Below are 23929 nucleotides of genomic sequence, written 5' to 3' on the forward strand. Positions count from 1 at the left end.
GAAATAAGATGGGGGTCCTGTAAATTCTTTTGAAATAATCTTATCTGCACATTATGCAAATTTATTTGCAAATTAATATAATATAACAAACACTATATGCCAACCCGTCCATCCCTTCCATACAAAAGCTATTCTTAAAAACGATAAGCCATGTGTTTCCTTTGGTAATATTACTATCAGTATATGCTCTTCACTCTGAATGTAAATCAGTGTGACCTAACTGGACGTTGACTTATTTCACCTCACTCTTTAAATGTTATGCTTTGGGAGGTGAGCCATTGACTAGGCAATAAAATGTGGTACTCTGGGCAATTCTTTGCACAGGGAAACCAGGTGAGAACCCTGCATGCCAACAGGTGAAGCACTGTGGCTTTATGTGACTCAAGATGGGCAGCTAATCGGCAAAGGAGTTTGTTCCAGAGTGCTCTGTGGAGACCGTAAGGATTGAGGGACTTAAAATATTACTTCTAATTTCTTTAATAGTAATTAAAAGGCAATCCCCTCCTACAAGTGGGTATTGAACTGCATCATTTGCAGATTTCCATGGTGTTTAGTGACTTTACCTTTGGCTTCTGTAAAATTCACTGATTTCTGCTTATCCCGCTGATTACTGTCCTATTGGCAACATGAAAGAAGGTTTTTTACATGGAATCAAAATAACATTTTACACAGTCCTTGCAAGTAAAGACAACATGTGCACTACTGTGAGCATTCCCTACCAGCAAACAGTGGAAGTTAAAATAAAGAAACTTACCCGAGGCAGCCAACAGACAGACAAAATCCCCAAAGTCCAGAGGCCAGTAACTATCTGTTGTGGTTTAACCCGGGGGGTACCTTGGCACTGCTCAGTCATTCTCACTCATTACCTCCTGCCCAGTGGGATGGAAGTAAGTAGTACTTGTGTGTTGAGATAAAACTATATACTAAGAGAGAAAAAGAAAAGGATAACAGTTTGAATATATGTATATGCATGTATATACATATATATATGAACGTATATAAGAAGTGATGCACAAGCAATTGCTTACCACCCTCTGACCAATGCCCAGCATGCCCCTGAACAGCAAAAGGAAGAGCTGAAATCCCATCCCCTTCAAAACTCCTTCCACAGGATATCATATGGTATGGAATATCCCTTTGGCTAGCGTAAATCAGCAGTCCAAATTCTGCCCCCTCCCAGCTCCTTGAGCCCATCACTGAGAGTAGCCTCGACTCTGTACAGTGCTGCTTAACAGCACCTATAAACATCAGTGTGTTATCAACACTGTTTTTCTCCTTGAACCAAAAGCATAGCATCATACCAGACAATCTGATGAAAATAATTCCATTCCAGCTGAAACTAAGACACAATTGTATTAAAAGTGGTTAGGAAAGAAAATCACCGGCTGAATTTGCCCTGTCTAGAGAAAAAAGTGACAAAATACAACAATGAGTACTTAGGAAGAATTAACAAAACTAAGTTGGAGGCTGCTGTGGGAAGGCTGTTGGCAGCATAGGGAAAGCAGGTAGAAGTATAGTAATAGCTCAAAATTACTGAAGGGAAAAGTGTAGATTAAATAGTATCAAATGAGCGAACAGGGAAGTAATACAGCTGAAAGGGTCACTGATTTCAAGGCAAATGTTAATCTCGGAGGATCGTAGATCATGTCAACCCTCATTGTTTGCAGAGTTTGGAGTAGGGGATTCCAGAGGTCTTCTCAAGTCTAATACCTACGGGTCAGATCACTGCTCGTTATGGTAATAACTTATGGAGGAGTGCTTCACACTGAGAACCCTGCTTCCAGAGGGGCTGCCCTGTGAAAGCAAGCCAGGAGCTTGGCTGCACACACTGTTGATTCTTACACTTCTGTAACAGCCTCCAGCTTTTACGAGGGCTTTTCCAGCCAGAAAGAGCACAAGAATCCCTTGCTAATGATTGTGCCTGTTGGCTCTGGAGAGAAGCTGATGTAAATAAAACATAAATAAGATCTGGAGAACAGCTAGATGGAGCACCATTAGTTCAGCTGGAAAAAGTGCCACCGATGAATCAGTGACCTAAAAACAACTGGTTCTCATCATTTCTGACAGAAGGCTAGGTTCTGACTGTGTATCAATCCTTGAACAAAACGGAACAGTAAACTACTATCCATTCAATTCAGAAAAAAGACCACTCAGGAGAGACTTAGATGAAAATAAGGCCCTGGTCTTTACCTGCTTATTCTCATCCTCCCACCCTCTGGCCCAGTAGAATAGGCGAGCAGGGAAATTCTTTGACCTCGTTGTACCTCAAAAGGAGCTGCAAAAAAGTGCCCTCAGGATGGAGGGCATCTCCATCCCCTATGGAATGGGCTCCTACTGCATAACACCACAGCCATAGTCTCGCTCTTAAAGATTAGCCATATTTCTGGTGAGCTTTCAAATGCTTTTTGAGGACAAGCTCTAACGTTCTTTTTAATGTATCCACTCTGATTTTCAATGCACTTAGTCATTAAAGTAGACTTACTACCTTTGGCATTTCTATTAAAATGTTGAGAAGAGAAATGGTTTCTGAGTGAGTCACTGAGTAGAAAACACAGGTATCAGAGAGGGAGAAGATGATGATTACTTCCAGGCACACTCTCTTGGAAATTGAATAGACTTGATGAAGAACTGGTAAAATTGTAATACAAAGAACAGCATCAAAAGGCAACAAGGCAGAAGAGCAAAATTAACACAATCTCAACCCTGTTAAGTCAGCTCGGATTCTACATTCTGACAAAAAAATTATAACAAAACTAATAGAAAGAGTTCCTGTACACTGTGATACCAGATTACTCGCTGAAGCAAATATGACTCCAAATGCTCATGAACAGTGGTGTACACAGACTGCTTCTGCAAGACCATAACGACTGCAAAGGGTGGACAGCTGCAACTGTGCGGACAGACTAAGTACATGAGTAAACAGGATGGTCTCAGCATAAAAATCTCATAATATCACAAGACAAGATGAATTAAACAATGAAAACCCATGGTTGAAAATAACCTGTAATAGATAAATGAAACAAAACCACTATGGAAAGCTTTGTTTCACATAGAACAGTTTTATCACAGTATTTAAGCAAACACAGTCCTGACCATGGTCAGGTGAGATTTCATTTTTTAAGCTCAAAATAAGAACTCAGCAGCTAGACAAGAGCCTCAGACACACTGCATTTATGTTTGGTCTCCTGGAGAGGAGAGGCAAAGTTTATGCTAAATTCATTAGTCCCAGAGCTGGTACATGAACTGATCAGTCTCAGGCATGCACTGTGCAGACACATGGTGTGTATCTCATGCCAACTCCCAGGCTTCCAGCTCACAGAGCACTTCATCTCCTGTGCCTTCTTGGTACCTAGACAATCTGATCTGTCCCTGAAGGAAATCTGAAAGGCATGCTCTGGTTCGTGAAGGATTGATCTACACAGGTAGAACTCCTGACTGCACACTTCCCCTTTCATGGCTGCCAAGCTCCCTTGATGGGACATAGGAGAGCAGGATGGGGCTTTATGGTGCCACAAGCTTTATGTGTGGCTTTATGCAACATTCCATTTGCCAGGATTGTCTTTGCAAGCTCCAAAAACCCAGTGCCCCAGAACAGAACGCTTTAATGCCCCTTTAAAGGGAATTTAGATTATAAAAACATACTTCTACAATAAATTTTAATGAAGTCACGTGCTCTGATTATTTATGCATTAATTATTATGCCTGTCCCCTCTTACTCTCCTGAACTGATGCTACTTTACTTGCAATACGGACACTTCTGATGAAGATAATTAAAGCCTGTGATACTTAATTTTACACAGAATGAAATATTTAGTGTGCTAGTTCATATTCTGATATGGTAGACTGGAAAACCTCATACCTAAAAAAATGAAGACTTCAGTCAATCAGCATGAATCAGCCGGAACTGGCTTCAATGATCCGTGATTTTGCCAGTGTCTTTTTACTGAGGAAAATTCCAATAAATCTTAGATTTCTTGGTGAAATCAGTTCACAATGTAACTTTGGGACAGTGGCATCACATGCTTAATGAGATATGGATTTTTAAATCACATGTGAATATATTTTTAATATTATTATTGTTATTATTTTGCCTTGTGGGGTCTCCTGCCACTTAGACCCTGGAAATGGTTCTATCTTTGGGTTGTTTTCTTTTAAACTTGTGGGTCATCTTGCTTATCTGAGATGGAATTTACTGCACCATTTACAGCATTGCCTCTGAAAATATTTTCAGTGTTTTCTTATTTTCTCCTTTCCTAAAAGAGCTCACTGTAGGAAAGCAGGAAAAAAGAAAAATCCAGGTTGAAGAAACCTTTACTAAAAGAACTGCAAAAAATGAAAAAATACTACGGCAAAAGAAGCAGGTCATTCTGTAAGATTCATTTGCTAAATTTTAATGTATGTCACAGCAGGATGGCAGTAGTCTAATTGGATTTGAAAGCTGTGTGATTCTCCTGTAATAAAAGGCAAATTTGCCAGGGCAGCTACAGGAAAACATTATTCCAACTGGGTCTTAGATTTAGGGGACAGCAGAACGAACAAATGAATAATTCGAGTAAATAGCCTTCTATATGACTGTGGTATGTCATGCAACTTAAAATCAAACTCCAAAAAAAACCAACCCAGGATTTATATTAAGTTTAAGTTGCCTCCTACCAACAACCTCATATTGAAAGAATACCTGGGGGAAACTTTCAGGGAGATTAGCAAAATGATCCTTCCAGGCCAGGAGTTGCATTTCTCCACTTAAACAACCATCGCTTGTGATGAAAACGCAAGCAAAACTGACAACAAAAGCAGATATCAATAGAAATCAGAACCTGAGTACGTTCTGGAGTCAGCTTAAATTATCTTTTAATAGAGAGCTATCACATACACTTCCATCTTTCAGTGAAAAATTATGACCCGCATTATATGTGTCAGTATTTTTAATGAAGACTTAGCAACACACAAACACTCATTTTATGTGCTTTTCTTTTTTTTCTTTTTTTTTTTTTTTTTTGTCTGGGAAAAAATGATTGGAAGATTATCATTTTAAAGCTGTCTATCTATTTCCTATTTAATACATTTTGAAACATGCAAAGGCATTACAAAAGCACTGTCTAAATCTTGTGAGGAACGTAAAGGTTTTCTCACAACACTTGCTAATGCTGAATTTTTCTTCAGTGCTCTCCCCCCATCCCCGTCCCACAATGACAGATCAAGGAGATTTCTGTTGTTAAAAAAGACTGCCTCCAGATACATTTCCATCTTTGAAGGACAACGTATGGATAAAAGTTGAGCAGAACTGCTACAGATAAATGCATAAATAGCACTATTTGACTTGACATCCCTGCTTAATAGAAATACGCGTTCACTTGAAAAGGTGCCATACACAAGTAGATTTAAATGAAAATTATTGGCTCGTTATTTTTTTTCTTTTTTTCCTTTTTTTTCCCCCTTATTCCTGCAGAATAATGCAGGAATAACTCAATTTTCCTACCTCATACTCCATCATTCTATTTATGGTTTAGTATCCAACTTTGGGCACAAAGTCTCATGAATAAAGCAAATGGTCTCTTGAGGTAACCGTAGGCAAGGTTCTTATTAACCAAACATATTTTATATTACCACTGCTATAAAATAAACAGCAGAGCAAAGAAGACAAAGCCCTGCATCATGCAGGATAAAATGCTGCACTGCTCGGCGTGGACCTGAGTCTTTGTGGGAAGTAAATACACCTTGGGGACACAGTGCAGGCTGGCACTGATGTGCTCTGAAGTGGTGGGGCTTCATCAGGTGAAACCAAAGGAAGAAAATCTTGTTTCATTTCATGCTCACACAAGAGATCTTATTCCTAAGCTAGAGGGAAGTTCTGCAGAATGTCTACTGCCAATGGGAAAAAAATACTGCACTGCCTGTTGAATGCGAGTCCTGAGATGCCCACAATGACACATTTTCCAAGTTAAAAAAGATTTACTTTACTTTTGTACCCTGAGGTAAGTTCCTTGACTGCAGAATAGTTTCTTTTAGGCTGATATGAGAATGCAATCAGGCCAAATGGATTTGCATCAGTATAAGCCTTTGCAGTTATGAAAAGCAGCCCATGAGTTTCAAAGCAGTTAAACCTACGCTCCACCACAGAGTTTCAGAAGAGAAGCAGATCCTGCCTCCTGTACCCCTGGGTGATACAAGCCAGTCAATTTGCAACCGTTTTTTTCTCCACGATGTACTTTTCCTCCGTGATGTGTACTTACTGAGAAAAGACCCTGATGAACAGCATCACCAGTTTATAGGCAAGAAAAAATGAGGAATGGAGGTTTAGAGATCAGAGCTCCAGAATTATTTGCATATCAAACTGCATAAATAAAAACCTATGATGTCTTGGGATCACTGGTCACGGCACTAGAAATAGTAGACATTTAGAAATCACACTGCTCACTCCTCACCTACAACACAGTTTCCATCCCTGCATTTTTAATGATAGAATTATTATAGGTAATTTTCATGAAGAACTGGCTTTTTAAAAATACAGGTAGCTGAAAAAAAATCTTACACAAGTGAACTTGTAAATTTCAGAATATTTGGTATTTTAGAAAATGGGAAATGGTCAAGAGATTAATAGAAAAACAGTGTATTTCAAACCAAATCAAAGGCACAAGAATGCTAAGCTGAGCGTCTGAAAAGAAGATAGTGAGATGATATGTTGATCCTGTGTACTAAGTGTGATTTCTCACTTGTGTGCAATCAAAAACTTGTAGTTTTCAGATAAAATTACTTGGATGAAAGTTTGTTCTTATCTGCACATTGTTTCCAAAATATCCACTTGGTGCATTTTTAAGAAGAATGAACCTAAACTGAACAATTTTTATTTATTTATTTATTTTTTGTTTTAAAACTTTTAAAATTAAGCAACAAATCATAACTTGAACAATTCACACTTAGCTAAATTACTTACTTTATTCCAAAAAAAATTAGAGTTTCCCTCTTCACATTACATGGTGATAAGAGAAATTATCATCCAGCTTAAGCATTCCACCGATTTAGCAATTTTATTACCGTGGCACTTTAAAGTCATGGATTTTGGAGTCAGTTTAAAGATAAGAGAAATAGTTTGGAGCTAAGTGTAATTTGTCCAGCATTGCCTGTCCTTTGCTTCACCAGCCATTTAATTAGTATTATAATAAGAAAGAACAAGTTAAGAAAATCACAAGGATATATGATGGTTTCTCTGACAGAACAGATTTAAGACGATGCTCAAAGGGCAAAGATATGGAAATGAATTCATTGCAAAATTTGGTAGTGAAAAAAAGTTGTTTTTTCCCATTGTTGCGGGGTTCATTTTGCCAGGGGGAGGAGAGGACCAGAAGAGTTCTTCAAAATCATTAAAATGCAAAGTGACAAATGGTGCCGAATAATTGCCTCATTTTAAATGTGGCTTTGATTTAGACTATAAATGTTCGTAAATCAAAATTCACTAAAGAACAAAGTAGTTCCAAATTTGTTTACTTATTTGTTTTTTAAAAGCAATAGAAGATATGGTGCTTCATGGAGTGAAATTAAAAACAGAGAGTGTGGAAGAATAAGCTTCGATTCACACATCCTACCTGCCACAAACTTTCACTGTGTCAAATCATTTTCATGAGGAGTCTGCTTAGAGATAAAGCTGGCTGACTGGACTTAGGCTGAGCATGCCAGAAGAAGAAAGAGAGACAGTTCTATGGATCCAAGTAAAAAAGCCTCTTTCTTAAGATTAGTAATTATTATTAATTAAACCCAAGGTTTTCAGCTTTCATTTAGGATGTTCTTTAATTAAGGGTAAAGTTGCAGGGCCCCTGACCAAAAGCTTTAATAAAACATGACATGCGGGTCTTACATTAGCTATGTGTTCTCTTTTGCAGTTCTGTAGTATCAGGTACTATTGCTGCCATTACCATTGTATTCTTTGAAGTAAAAAGTGTTTCTCTGATTATTAGCTTTGTCTGGAACTAGAAGTAAAAGCACTGTATTTTGTTGCAATCCAATTCCTATTCGTTATTTTATCATGGATTTTCTTTTCGTCTACCAAATATTATTAACAGAATAAATACTGTCTCCTAGAAAGCAAACTCTACTGCCCACAACTTTTAGAAGTGGTTGTAAGAGCATGAATTAATAAAGTATATCATACTGGAAATTTCCACCTGCATTAGGTATCAGAAAAAAAATTACACATGATATTAATGCAACATAGTATAATATAATGGCATAGTTTAGCTTGGAAGAGTTACTCTTCCCTTTCTCATCTTCGATTCTGTTGATATACCATCATTCTTCTATATTTAAATTGTTAACCAATTCTTCTTTTAAGAGGCTTATTGTCATCAACATAATGCCTGTTTTGACATCTTCTTTGCACAGCTTTTTAATGTAGCCCTTCACTTGTCCCATTTCCTTAACATGTTCAGCAATACAAAATACCTACAAATGCACCTAAGCAGTCTGAACAAATTTGCTGAGAGACTATGCAAATGGGTCCAACTACAGAAAGCTACAGCCAAACGGACAGGAGACCACCTGTTGAGTATCTGTGTGTCGGTAAGGAAAAATCTATTACAAAAGAAATCTTTTGCCCACTTTCTTTATGTTCTCAATGAAATGGTGTATCTACATCAACAGGAAACTAAGCACATTTCACATTCATTACACACACTGGCAGCACGGCTATATCAGAAAGAACTTGCAGCACAGACAACCTCTATCTACATCCTAGTAAGAGAGTTCAACTGCAGGCTGTATTGCCTGTGTTATCTAGCTCCTCCAGAACATAAACTAAACTGTCTTGAAAGCCAGGTAGCAAGGTAAGTGTAACGTGGAAACTAGGACATACATAATCCATTTAAAAGAAAATTTTGCATTTTGAAGATAGTTAATCATTTTGAAATAAAACCAAAGGCTGAACTCACTTTGTACACTTCATACAAGCTACAGAGCATCATCCAGAATGGAACCAAGTGCCCTCAACTGCAGAAAGAAATGAGAGCTTGAAGTGCTGAGTGATATTTATTAATATACAGCTTGGTGGTTTTGGGCTTTAAAAACTGACTCTCAGTTTTGACTTGTCAAAGTAAATGTTCCAGTTGTTTTCATTAAACAAGAAACTATTTGTGCAGGAGGTATGTGGAGATAATTTGCTTCTGTAAATCACATGAAGATGTGGCCCTGAGAGCACATGTAATCCATTTTTTGAGTAGTTTCACTAACAAGGATTGCAACACCTTCCCCATCTTTCCTCTTTTCAAAGACAAGTAAAGCTTAAACATTTATTCTGAACTTCCAGGTCATCTAATTCAAGTCTCACAAATAAAGCCCAAAAACACCTAGGTATCGCAAAGATGCCAATCAGTGAAGTAGACTTTAATGTGTGCGTTTTTGTTTTTCTCTTTTTGTTTTGTCCTAGTATAACAGTAGGATTTGATTAGGATAATGAGATTTATAAGGAACTGTCCATCTTAACGTGGGGTAGAAAAACTATGAAATTTGTTTAATCTAATTTTTGTCATGCAAGTTCACATAAGACAATAGTCAAAATTAATTTTCTTGAAAAATGAAAGAGAAAAAAGACAGTTTATTTTATGATATCTCACATACTACGATAACAAGCATTCTAGAAACAGTCAGCACATTAGTTCTTCCTACATTAACGTGAGAGATGGAAAGACTGAACGCACACCACTGAGTATGTGCATATGCATCTATACGTCAATAATGCCAGGTTAAATGTGTTAAGATACACAGTCAGAAAATAACCTTTACTTTTTATTCATATGGACAATACTGGTCCTTGTGCAAGTCCTCTTAATTGTGATGTCCCAACAGCAGGGAAAAACTAAATGGTACTTATCTCCACTGATTTAAGTTTCACTTAATTGGACTGAAGGGAAGAATAACAGTACCGCCCTTCATACATCACCCTCTTTTCAAGTACATTGTGAAAGCAACCGCAAGATACATTTAATAGGCTGAGATATGTATATTGCAGGTCAAAAATGGAAGGAAATTCTGAATTATATCCTGCCAATGAAACTGTCTTTTTTCCAAATATGAAAATACCTACAGAGGTTTTTCTCAAACCTCAGCTCACATCAGTTACAACAGCAGAGCATGACAAGGGAGAAAGATTTGAAAAGTCTAAAGAAGAGACTGAAACTAGGAACTCGCACTGAATGTAGAAACAGTGCATAAAATCTAACATGTTAATATGTTCTGTGCTCCAATGCTGAATCAATCCTTTCAGTTCTGAACCGAAAATTGAAAATGAACTTCAAAATATGGCCAGTGCAACTTAATCTGGGAACAACAAGGCACGGATAACTATTGTGAGGGATTCAGACAGAAAAGGGCACAAGATCTGTGGCAACTGAAGATGGAAAAGTGATTTTGTCTGCTGTCTGAACATCTAACAGCAGATGTATATCCAATAAGACACTTCAACTATGAGCTCTGCTAAGAAAATGGCATGCTATTTGCTCAGATAGTCTTTCCATTAAAGACAGAAACAACTTATTTATTATTTACCGAGTTATTTCAATCCCTAGCTATTGTATACCTAGATTCTCATAGATAACTCTTGCCAGCAATCCAAAGAAAATCAGATTTTAACACTAGTATTTGATGGCATTTCACTGGAAACTTAAACAAGTACCGTTTATGTCCTCAAAATGTCATTCACCATTAGCTGCAGGAAATACTGGTTCTGGAGTTATACCAAAGATCTGTCCCAGAGACATTTTCAAACAGGTAGTAAAGCATTTATCCTGTAATTCTTTTCCACGAAGCTGCAGAAAGTCAAGTACAGACAGATCTGTGGAGGACTGGTGTGCTCTCATTGAAAGTTCCTCAGGAATAAAATCCTTTTCTTTTTGATCTTTAGAATAAAACTTTAGAGACTGTCAGGATGAAGAAAGATGTACTTTCTGATTTTGACACTTTCTTAAATAAGCTCTTAAGCTACCAGTGTCCCTTCTAGTGCTTAAAAATCCTAGTGTATTTATTCCAATCGAACCCAAGTATCTTTTGCTTCATTTTAATCAGAGAGAAACAATTCAAATGTATATGAGAAAACAAACAAACAAACAAAAAAAAACAACAGGTGTTAAAACATGTTTAGGTTCTATAAAGAACAATACTAAAAATTGCCTCCCTTTTCTAGTTATAAAGGTATCCAATCTAAAAATAAAATCTTATCCCTTCTGCACAGTGCCCACACCCACACACACTGAAACTTTTGTTCAATTAGTGGTGCCTCATAAGCATTTATTAATATGGTACATAGTGAAAAACATTAGAGGGGGATTACTCAGTGCCCTAAGCAGTATGCCTGGTAATACATATTACCAAATTTGTAAAATAAAACTATAGAAATAAAACTATAGCTAGTACTCCTCAGTGGAAACGATAGCAGATTTTTCAGTGAGAAGATATTTTTTTGTGTGTGTTAGAATGTTACTCACCTAAAGCTGGCATCCCTTTGGGGCAACAGTAACGCACTGTCACAGGGAATGCTAAAGAAGCACTGTCCACAGCAGCAGAGCATCTACCTAGTGCTGCCTACCAGGGACTCCAAGGATGTGCTTGCTCATCACATTAACATGTTTCTCAACAGCAGAACTGAAGCTAAAATTCAAAGCAAAAGGGAACCGCTGGTAGTGGCTGTGAATGAGCAAAGTTTGCCTTGAAGAACTTTGATTATATTACCTGTAGGAAAACTTTATTTACCTTATAAACGGGCTTTCTGTCTTCAGTCCAAAATGTAGTGCTCTTCATCTTGTACTGTGTCTTTTCTAAGAAAAAGCTAATAAAAAGTGAGTTAAATGCAGAATAAAAATGCTTGATTTCAAGTTTATATGAAATACAAAGATGCATTTAAACCAAAAATGAAAGATACATATTTTATAATATCTGACACAACACTTCCAGAATAGGAACAGAAATCCTGCAAGGGAGTAACAACTGTGACAGTGCAAGAGGAAAAGCAATGATAGCTCCCTCTGGTAGACACACATTTAGCACTGACCAAGTGCCTCTCAGATTCATCCCCACATGGAGGAAGACATTGATTTCCAGCTCTTAGTAAATTCATGTCTATTTATTAACATATTTTTCAGTTCAGAATTCAACACACATAGAAAGACCTGATATGAGGCCAGAGAGCACTTACTCTTACCAGAAGGCACAGAACTATCTAAACTGGGGTCAAGTTTGCAAATTACTTCAGTAAAAGGCCTTTTGCTGAAAACCATAGTTTCAGTTCATCAGTTAATACTGATAAATACGACTACTGACAAATGTAGGCAATTGAATACATTATACTACTGTGGAGAAATTCCTTGTTCATGCAATAATCAGTGATGTCTGCACTGTACAGGTCTTCTGAAAAAACATGTTTTTAAAAAACCCTTCAACCTGTAGAGTAAAAGCTTTATAAAGTTCAGTACCTTTGAGCAAGAAAGAAAAGTCATGGCTGAGTCTGCTGGCAAGATATGAGTGGTACAAAACCTCTAATGAAAACCTGGAATTCTCTTAAGTAATTTTTCTTCTTCCTGTCACACAGATAACTCCCTAAGTCTGTACATCTGCCAAACTGAATAAGAGATGATAGTATCAGTATAAAACCATCTTGGATGAGGTTTCAAAATCTGAAATTAAAAACAAATCAACAAACAAACTCAATCTCATCCTACAATATACAGCTTTGGTGCATCAGGAGTAATTTCTCTCTTAATGGAGGTTACTTAGAAACCAAAAACCTTTTCTTGATTCCACACAGTTTATTTGAGAGGGCCATATTTACTGAGATAAATACAGAATGGTAGAGCAGGGAAAAATAAGAAATGAACAGAAGTAGTCATAATTTGAGAAGTCACAAAAGCATTAATAGATACTTTGCAGAATTGCCCACACATTCTGGCCTCTCCCTAACAACCAGAGCAGTGGGTTTTGAGCTTAATTTTCCTTTAGAGGAGCCTTGTAATACAGCTTTTTTCATTCAGCTCTTGAATCGTGTGTTCCTGAAAGGCCACAATAGGAATGCAGGGATGAAAAAAGGGTCACTCCTCCATCCCAAACAGATAGAGGCCTATCAACAGATAGGACCCTGTCAGATACCAGAAATACCAGACACACAGATAATGCTGGGTGTTATACAAGGTAAGCAAAATGAGAAAAGGGAAGGGGAAAAAAAAAAAAACCCACCAAATTGGCTCTGCCTGTTAGAGTCATATCAAGAGCTTCTTATGAGAAGACACAGCATTTTCAGATGGAAATGTGATTTTCAAGTTGACAGTACAGCTTTAATTAGATGGGAGTCTAAGGAAGAACATATCACTGGGAAATAAATAGGCTATAAAAGAAAAAAAACACCACTGGGGATAACCATGGAAATTAAAGGAGAGAGAGAAGGAAAGAGCAAAGGCCATATGAGACATCTATTACAAAACGTCAGGGTCAATGCTACAAGTGGAGGCACAGACAGGTAAATTGATAGATTGATCAAGGAAGCAAAGTTCAAACATAAAGGAAATGGACACTCTCATTCATGTGTGTTCTGCCTGACCGGCAAAAATAGATTTTCTTTTGTCTTGAAATATTGTACCTGACAAAAATTACATTGAAATATACTGTGGGATTTTGTGAATATGTTAAAAAAAAATATATATATATATAGGCAGCTACAAAAAGCAGTTTTAAAAGCACTTTGACATAAAGTTGTAGACTCTTTGCTCCCTTTTTAAAGAACCAGATTAAGAAAACAAATGTTTAAGAAGCTCCTAACTGGGATCCAGCAATTCTCTGTGTGTGGGTCCGTATCTAAATTTTTCTGTCATCTTTTCTCAAAAGCAAATTTATGGAAAAATTACTTTGGAGTTACAGTAAAGTGGAAGCAGGCACCATGGTGCAGCTGCAGCAAGGGAGTCTCCAGTGGGAGTCCAGACACCCCACGCAGACAGGATGCCTGGGCGCAGGGACACCCCAACAAGCAAAACAACCTTCAGTGTCAAAGCTGCATTGTGCTGAGATGTTACTAACTCACAATAGTTTCTGAGAAGTTGCTCAGTGTAATTCAGCTATATTTTTCCTTCATAATGGTAATGATTCCACTGCTTGTTGTGGTCAGAACTCCCTTCTGTGCTACTTCTGTTTTGTTCTGGTTGTTTAGATAACTTTCTGTTGCATCATGTTTTTTGTTAGTTGTTACTTCACTCGCCTAGGCCCAATCCATTGAGCCTCTACAAAAGACATGCAATATTCTGGAGAACTTGTACTTGATATGTCAGATTAGTAGGCATGTTTCCATACTGTATTCAATATATCTAGCATTAACCTTCCACTTAACTCAGTCATTATGACATCTTTTTAATAATAGTAATAATTATATAAATAATATACACAGCTTCACAACTGCACACTCGAAAGAGATATTTTTTGACTCACTGTTAGAATGGTACCTATCAGTTTCTAACAATTATTTTCACTCAGTCTAAGATCTATCTTCTTTCGCTCTTCAGATGTTTAGTTTCTCCTTTTGGCTATCAAACTGTAGTCACAGCTTTATGGCTATTGTATTTGACCCGACAATTTAACAAGAACTCCTCTTTGAGATAAAAATGAAACACATTAAAACTGACAAGTTTTGAGTCAGCCCATGTTTTTTTTCCTCTTCTATCCTAAGGAGACAGTTTCAAAAGAATAGCCATATCCTTGTTCCTATGATTATAATAATCATTTCCTAGGGAGGATAACTTTATCATATCTGCTGTTCACCATTTGGTGGAAATTTATAATGAAGAAAAGCCATTGAGAGCAATTAGAGAATGTCTATTTTTAATTCCAGACAATTAACAAAGTCTATTCTTAAAAGATTTATAAACTCATGCACCAGTTGCAGTTGACTCCAAATGTTAAATTCTGTAAGAACTTAAAAACAGAGCTACTGATTTTACCTTTGTGATGAGGTGGGAAATACAAAATCCTCTCGCGGGAGAGTGGACTGCTGAGTGCTAGAACCACTGGGATTAACAGCTAAAGGAGCAGAACTAGTCACCTGCCACTTATCTTCATCTTCTGCTTTCCTTTTTTTCTTACTTCTGTCATCATTCTGATGCGTCTAAGATTTATCAGATTCTGCCCACTCACTATTTTCTCTTTCATCTTTCTTATTTTGTCCTTTCCTCAACTCCTCAACTTCCCCTTACTTTTTTATCTTTTTTATTCCATTCCTCATCTCCTTTTTCTTTTCTTTTTTTTTTTTTTCTTCCCCTTCCCTTTTGCCCTCTCCACTTGACACCACATGTGAAGCACTCCCTGAGCCTTAGCAAATAGTCACCTATTTTTACTGCCATTTTATGGCTAAAAATTATTCCACAATTATTAGGTGTCTGGACAGGACCTTCACTGAAACAAACCGCCAAGCCATTGCTACGATTTAAGGATACTTAATACTTTGCATTCATTTCTTAAGCACATATAAGGCCTGTTTGGTCAGGATTAACACATGCAAAACTAAGTAAGTAACACAAGCAGTAAACTAAGTTCACAAAAATGACTCCTTATTTGACTTTACGTATATGAAATAAAAGGAAATATTTTAGCTGTCATCCATCCCAACAGTGAAAAATGTGGAGCAAAAATCTATTGAAAGAATATCTTACACTGAAATAAAGATAATACGTTTGTGAAGATTAGGACTCTAATTATACATTTTCACAGAATCATAGAATCTTCCGGATGGAAGGGACCCCTAAAAATCATTTAGTCCAATTTCCCTGCAATGAACAGGGACACCTATGTCTCCAAGGATGAGGCATTTCACCACCTCTCTGGGCATCCTGTTCCAGTGCTTTACCACTACCCATCTTGTAACAAACTTCTTCCTTATATCCAAATCTCCTCTCTTTTAGTTTGAAACCATTTCCTTTTGTCCTATCACAGCAGATCCAGCTAAAGAGTCTTTTCCTTCTTTGTTATAGTCCCCCTTCCCTTTAGGCTGCTATCAGGTCTCCTCAGAGCTTTCTTTTCTCCATGACAAACAGTGCCAGCTCTCAACCTGTCCTTGTAGGGATGGCGTTCCATCCCTTAAATCATTTTTGTGGTCCTATTTTATGTTGTTTTAGTTTGTTTCTACTAGCAGTTTTAAAATGATGTTAACAACATTGTCTTGACTTGAGATATCTGTACTGTTTGTTTGTGTGTTATTTTAAGCAAGTGCTTATGGAGTAGCTTGCATTAAATTATCCAGATGTAATATTCTGCAAACAGCCAATGAAAATTATAATGAGTGTTCCTAGTTAGCTGATCATAAAGCTATAATCATTTCAAGATAGATTTAGCAATGGATAGTATAGAAAAGTACTGCAGTGCTTTTGACAGGGATTTTCTGATGCTGCTATTTTTTTGTTGTTGTTTTTTGTTGGTTTGTTACATGGTTCACTCAGACAAGAGGGCAGAATAGATGGTTTTTTGCTCTCAATCTCTTAGTGAGCAAAAACAAACTTACCAAAGCTCAGAAGAAAAATCCAAACACTTCATTAACAAATGAACAGATTATTTTCTGCAATAACAAAAAATGATGTAGACTTAACTTGCTCTGAGTGGTGTTCTCTGAAGTTATGCTGCTGTCCTGAAACAGACTGATGAAGAAAGTAAAATGTTCAAAAGAAAGATGAAATCTGGATATTCTAAAACCACTTTTTACTTGTTGATACCCAACGTAATTTAAGAAGGCCTTGCTTATGTGGCTTCTACATGATTAAATTCCCTGTTTATACATGAACCATTGGCAACCTCAGTTTGTATTTCACAGACATGGCTCTCAAAGCCTTCCTTAAGGTTTCAGCTCTTGAATAATTGTAATTTAAAACATATTTGGTCCCTCCAATTTGTATGAGGTTGGTATGGCAGCCTAACACACACTGGAGCTGTTTCACAAATGGGCTGGACTTCCACTCTGGAACACTGCGTAGAAAATTTTCACCCAGAATGAATTTAGAATTTCAGTAGACTACAATTAATTTTTTGTCACTCTTTCCCTAACTGTGGATCTAAGATACCTACCTTCTGTCCTAATTACAAGATTGGCTGTGACAGTCCAATTTGTCATGCAAAACTGTTGCTTCTGGATCTTCTGTTATACTAAAGAAACTGAAGCAAGGATACTTTAGAAACAGGAAACGATGACACGTAATAACATGCAATGTAGAGTCTTTTTTTCCCCTTCTTTTTTTAACATGGGCCTGAGACATGAAGGGGAAGAGTCATTATCCCCTTAGCTGCAGGTTCACACTTCTTATGATCAGTCTGTACCAAAGACTTCCTTGCTATGTTAAATTTTTATAAGACATTTTGCAAGAAATCAAAATAGAAACAGGTAGACTGATTATTTAAACAATTAAGACTTATCAGATTGTAGCAATAATAAAAGATGCATCATTAATCACATCTATCACCAACTAACCCTCATTAAAATCCCTCTGTGAAAAGAGTACTATCATCAGGCCACAATTAATCATCATGGAGTTCTTTTGGCACTCCACCTAGATCACAAATGGTGATGGGAAGTAGCAGGATGGCAAGAGGAAGTAGATCAAAAGCTAGACAGCATCACTGCCTAGGCTTTGCAGGAGTCTGGGGCAATGCTACAGGACAAAACTTGAAGACTCTGAGAACTCTGGTAGCTCATCATGTTTCATTTAGCTCTAACTAGCAACCTGAGAGAGCATATCCATACCTGAATTTCACTCTAAGCTCCATGAGAAATAATCAACTACAATGAAATAAACAAACAAAACCCCAAATAACTAAAATGCCTTCTTCAAGACTTGCTGTGCTTGCTAGAAAGAAAACAGTTTATGCACTCAGCATTTTGGAAAACAGAACTTAAGCACCAACTTTTCTCAGAGGAAAGTTATCACAGATAATGTGTACTAAGAAAAAGTTTAAGCTTTCTTGGACGTATCTTTGAGAAATATGAGAAGCCGCAGCCTCTGCTACTTCAAATAATATTATGGCTCTAAAAATGCATCTCTTTAGAGTTTCACATTGGACAGACAACAAAAGGCTCTACACATTGCCTACAATGGTGTGGAATGTTTTTTTGAGTTTTAATTACAATAAAACTTCTAATTTAAAAGTCAGTAATTTCTGCCAACGATTAAGAGTTTTAAATAAAATATGAAATGCTGAGGTGAAATGAACTGTATACACAGGGATTAGCTTGTCATTTTAAAATGATTTATTCATTTCATCATTAATAGCCTCACTGAGTCAAAAATTTTTCAGCTGGTATACACAGTTCTGTGGCCTCCTGCACGCTTCACCTGAAAACAGGAAAAAATCAAACTAAGAATTATTGATGGTCAAACGTCTATCAGCTTAGTGCTGGTAACTATTCAAAAGTATAATTCCTTACCCAAATTGACAGAACGTGTTGGAAACCTTACCGCAGAAAATTCAGCTCTGTCCGAGGCAGGAATTTTTTTGCAGCAGACTGATTTTCTTTACTGTCCTAGTGTGGTTTCAGTGACTGAGTCAAAGGATCCACTCTGGGCCCCAGACCTGACTTAGACACATAGAAACAGAGCAAAGAAATTGAACAGTGCAACAACGTCAGAACAAAAGCTTTTTCTGGGCATTTTATGCATATCTAATATGTCATGGATGTAAGATATACACAAATATATATTTTTTAAACAAAACAGGCTTAATTTAAGACAGTTTCTGAAGAGATTCATCTAATATTGTTGTAGATAACAGATTCATCAGATCTTCAGAAATACTTCTGCACTTCTCCTGGACTCCCAAGAAAGTTTACTGTTGCCTCTCAAGGCTTCCTATAATCATTTAACCTCTCAGATAACTATGATACTTCATCATTTAGCTCATATTGAGGTGCAGCACTCCATTTCCTAACGCTATCATAGATACGATCACAGAGGTCACCAAATTTGAGTTGGGTCGATTTTAATCTCACTAAATCAATCCAAATTTGCATTTTATGACAACTTCATGTCTTACACCAGAAGAGGGGAGAGAATATGCATGATCTAGTAGTATACAGACTCATAAAAGCATATTTATTTTTTTTTTTGTGTCACACTGCTGGGATGCTGTATTGGGTAGTATGAACCCTGAAGCCAGATTTAGCGTATCACTGTCTACCTCTGCTTGTTTTAGTTTAATTGCTTAGTCTGAGCTCGTGTTGAAATTACACTAGAATGTATGTTGAAAATGTATGTCTTAAGGAGTATTTGTGCAGAAAGGAGACAAACTTATGATTTAGTGAAATCTTGGCTGATTTTTCTCTCAACATACTGAATTAATTATCGACACTAATATTAAATGAAGCAGTACTTCCTCTCACATTTTTGCTTGTGGTACCCCATATACAATCTCAGAATGTAGCTCAGCTTTAGTGAGAAGGAAGACTTAGCTAAAAGAAAGAAGAGAAAAGATCAAGAGAGTTTCCATTCCTTCTCTCGCTTACACAGCACAGCTAGAATTAAAGAACATATTATGATATGCAAATGCATGAACAAAACAAAAAAAGCCACAAAATTTCCAGAACAGCTCTGGTAAAGATAGATGTTATCCTGAGGTTACCTCTCAAAAAGCAAGAATATTGGTGGAAAGTTCTGACCAGTACAATCTGTTAGATTGCTCACATTTGAAAGCCACAAATCATGATGAACAGGAACAGAAGAAGACACATATATACACACATTTTGGTCAGAGATCTGAAGGAATCCTACAATGACAAAGAAGGAAGGCAAGCTTTGACTTCTCTTCTGTAGCAGCCCAGTAAGTGACAGCTTTTGGACAACATTTTTTTTTAAAAGCAGTATTCACAAATTTTCAAAACAGGTCTGCACTTCATCTACTGCTAAATATCACTTTTCAGTTATTACAAGCAAAAGACTTAGCTTTGCAGTGAAGTCTCAACAGCCTCTTAGCCTACAGAGCAAGGAATCCTGTGAAGATTCTTATTCTCTCATCACAAGCCCCAGATCCAAACCTCAGGTTTCTGCATCTGTTTGTAAGAGGAGTGGGTCTCTGTATCTCACAAGAATTTTCAGAAGCGGCTTCTAGGAAAGAGCCTCAGTAGGTTAAGTCAAGACAAAAGACAAAGAAAAAAATGAAATGCTAGCTTTTCTTAAAGTAACCTCTGTCAGTTTCAGAAAAGACTGGGTAGGAAATGAAGTGACAGTTCCAAAATACTTGTATCCCATCCCCTCTTCTTCCCAGGGTTCAGCTGGTTTTCTATTTAAGTTGTTCCAAAAAGACATTTATTTGTGTTTAGAGCTTCTATCTAACATGCATATCTCTGAGTGGGTGCAGGCTGCAGATACCCTGCCCTCCTATGCTGCTGCTCTCACAACGCGGATTGTGGCTCCTCAGCCTCCAGCTCCACCTCACACACCCAAAGTGTTAACGGAATCAATAGGACTGAGTTAACCACTGTCATACTGAAAAAGAATCCATCTTTCTATGGTCTTGGTTTTATTTCTCAGGTATTTTTCTTGGCTAATATTTATTTACACCACAGCTGGCATAGCTCAAACCTGTTAGAGCTCTGCCTACATCTGAGACCTCTCCATGCAAGAAATCAATATAACGGATTCATGAAAAACATCATTCATCAAAACCAGCCCTCTCGCACACAATACGGCAGCTGACAAAATAATTTTCTTGTCTCATCCTTCAGCTAACTGCATCTTATGCTGTTTTCCTGTGCCCACCAATTCTCTGTTTTCACTAATAACAAAATATTCTGAAGAGATACATTCAGATACTTTAGCTAAATTTAAAAAAAAAAAAAAAAGTTCTATGAAAACATGTCTTAATTTTGGAAAATAATATGGCTATTAAAATAGCTTCAACTACTTTTTAGTGAATGATATAAGGTGAGGTAAAACTTAAAAACTGATGGAAAGTAACAATCACGGGCATGCACAAAGGTAATAAAAATCTAAAATAATTTCACATTCAGTTAGTTTTATTAGCCTTTGACCACTAAAATGTTAATATAATGATAATCAATCCTGAATCAATTATTGCGTAATTGCTGAGTCAATAGGAGTGTGGTTAAATATTGATAAGTGTCTAAAAGCTCTACCAAGACATATTGACAACTTGAGAGATGACTGCAGGCCTGTGCAAAAGGAAAGCTCGACTTGCATTGCTTTGATGGAAAGCAGCACAAGGTTGAGTTTACATTCTTATTACCACTGTTAGATTTACCGATCGATAGAGGCCATCTCTGCCTTGTCAGCATGGAGCAGTGAAGGCATATAGGTGTTATTTCCAGTCTTTTCATCTACAAAACAGTGCAGAGATGACCAGCTAATGTCCTGTGTGACAGAGGGCAAAGGACTTAGCAATCCAAAGATTTCTTAAAGAAAATACTTATGATGTGATGGGGGGGGGAGAGGAGGGGGAAATTTCATCTCCTGAAGGGATGCTGCTGCTTCTGTTGGTCACAAAGGCAGCACAGCCGCCTGCAGTCACACTCACTGGCTATGCTTATAAATTATGAATTAAGAGTACTTTTCTTTTGATAGACATAAGAAAAATAGCTCCAAGAATTTATGCCATATCCACAACTACATAAAAGTCAAGACCCATTTTAATTGCACCCAGTTTGTTTTTGTGATAATGTTTATCAAAGTCACAATTTTGTTCCATGAAAGTGAAGCATTCACACCTATACTGTTCTTCAGCTTATGAAAACTCTTTGTTTTATTAATACTGAGCTATTTGTGTTCCAGTTTGCTTAATGAAGTCATGATGTTCAGCAAATCTCCTTTACTATTCTGTTTGTACCTACAAGTGGATGAATAATTGGTACCTAGATGCTAATATTCTTTGAATGGAACATACTCAATTTTATCTGTAGCCAGCAGCAAAATGCACAGGAAAAGAGAACAAAACTATTTGTTGTTGGATTTGGGTCAGATAAGATGCATTATTATAGCAAGCTCCAGGTAGCATGAGCTGTTAAGGTTATGTCAGGAACGTCATTATAACTTTCAGGTTCTTTTATTTAGACAACTTTCTGAAACAGTCTCTCTCTCTGGTGATATTTTCCTACTTTGTACCAGCCTAGGGGCAAACTGTTTTAGCAAGTTTCGGCTAAAGTCGTTCTTACAGAAAGATTAAGTTTCACCTCTTTTGTAATGCCCCCAAATAAATATGGAATTGAGTTATCCTTCAGCTGCTGAATGGGGTTTTCAGATGGGCCCTCTGAGGGCTTGCACGTGACCAGCAGAACTGGCTTCCTCCACCTACCAAAGCCTGCAGTGGATGATGTGGAGCCCTTGAGAAGCCCACTGGGCACAGAGCACACAAAGCCTTGCAGAGCTCATCTTGGGAGTTTCTGACAAGAAATCTCCTGCTACTACTATAACTACATCTCCCAGAGTTTTAAATTCTGCTTCTGGAAACATGCTCTGGAATCCTGACCAGCTCTGTAGATCTTGCCATGTGAGAAGCCCTCCTGAAGCCCCAGCAGCCCTCACCAGCTCATCGTGACTCAAGACTCACCATGTTAGTGGGTTTCCAATTTCCTATTTGCCTGAGGAACACACAGCTCCTCTGCTCCCAGCTCTGTTGTTGACGTGTTGTTCAGCAAATAGGATGAGCAACCCTGAGTGACCACAACTTTTCAGCTCGCAGAGTTTTGCAGGACCTCCGACAACAAGTGCAGTGAAGGAAAAAGCAATTTCAGTGAGAACAGACTGATGCAGGATCAAATCCAAGTATGCTGCTCCCTGTTTAGAAAAACATATCTTAATTTATCAATATATAATCATCTGTTTATCCTGTTTACTTCTGATGGGGGGGGGGGGAAGCTGTTCTCCCTCCCCATCTGCTTTTTCTTTTCGTTCTATTTTGTTTCTATCATTTATCTCCCGCTGAAGCTTCAACAATGAGAAAGGCCATTTTTGACTAAAAGGCTGTTAATTCTGAAATAGGAACAACCAGCATCCCCACCAGGACAAAGTGCTAGCAGGCAAGCAGGCTGAGGCCAAAATGGAGCACATCTTTTTAAACAAAGGAAAACACAGCTACTCTGTTGCACCACAAGCTGCAAAGTGTGTTCCTCATTTCAAGAATACAAATTATAGTCTGATGCAGACAGTGCACACCTAATCTGACAGGCAGAGCAAGACACACTCATGAAGTATCATTTTGCTTTATCTGCGCAGTTAGGTGAAAGACATACACCTGCACAATAAAGACTCCCATATCTTATTTAGAATCAGAATATTTATGGGATTATTTTCTATCTGGAATGGGCTCTCTGCAACCATTGCCATCAACAAAGAAGGCACTGTAATAGGGAAGAATGTTACTACTGCTAACACACAGATATTTATGTAAAATGTCAAGGACTCTGCATGACTAAGTAAAAAATTTAACCACTGTCAGGCTGCCATTCTTAGGAACTGTATTTGAACATCCACATGTTACATGACAGTTTATGTTCTATGAACAATTTAGAAACACAAGAAATTATAGATTAATGTCTCCTACTTTAGCTTAAAGTATAAAAAAAGAAAAAAGAAAAAACAAAGGGGAAAACTATAAAACTATTTAGTAGATGGAAAAGACAGGAATTCAACAGTACTATTTTTTCCACTTTTCATTATATAACAACTGAGTTTAGTACGCTCAGTTCAGGCAATCCAGTAAGTAGTAAATGAGAATGGGTTGAACTTAGCCTCCCACGGAGGTACTACTTATATTCACAGATACTAAGAAAGATGTAAGTGACTTAGTGAGGACACAGATCATTAAGCTGGAGGGTGAGACGAACAGGGCCAGGAGTGCCCTGTTCCCTGCTGCAGTCCTGTAATCTGTGGGCTCAAGAGAGGTGGCTGGAAGGCTGTGTACCATCCCTGGTGGTGGCACGTGGGAT

General features: G+C 37.5%; 1 long non-coding RNA gene across 1 annotated transcript in view; it reads right to left on the minus strand.

The window, feature by feature from the left end:
• The window catches only part of LOC107317078 (uncharacterized), a 93375-nt gene that overhangs the window by 1610 nt on the left and 67836 nt on the right, over window positions 1–23929 (minus strand). Inside the window, exons 3-7 of the long non-coding RNA XR_001556723.3 lie at window positions 22552–22778; window positions 18422–18571; window positions 12453–18329; window positions 11734–11809; window positions 755–923 (exon numbers count right to left, since the gene is read on the minus strand). This is a non-coding gene — a long non-coding RNA (uncharacterized LOC107317078). The remainder of the gene's footprint in view (window positions 1–754; window positions 924–11733; window positions 11810–12452; window positions 18330–18421; window positions 18572–22551; window positions 22779–23929) is intronic.

This window comes from Coturnix japonica, chromosome 11, assembly GCF_054131305.1.
Source record: "Coturnix japonica strain WE chromosome 11, WE-NBRP24, whole genome shotgun sequence".
NCBI lineage: Eukaryota > Metazoa > Chordata > Aves > Galliformes > Phasianidae > Coturnix > Coturnix japonica.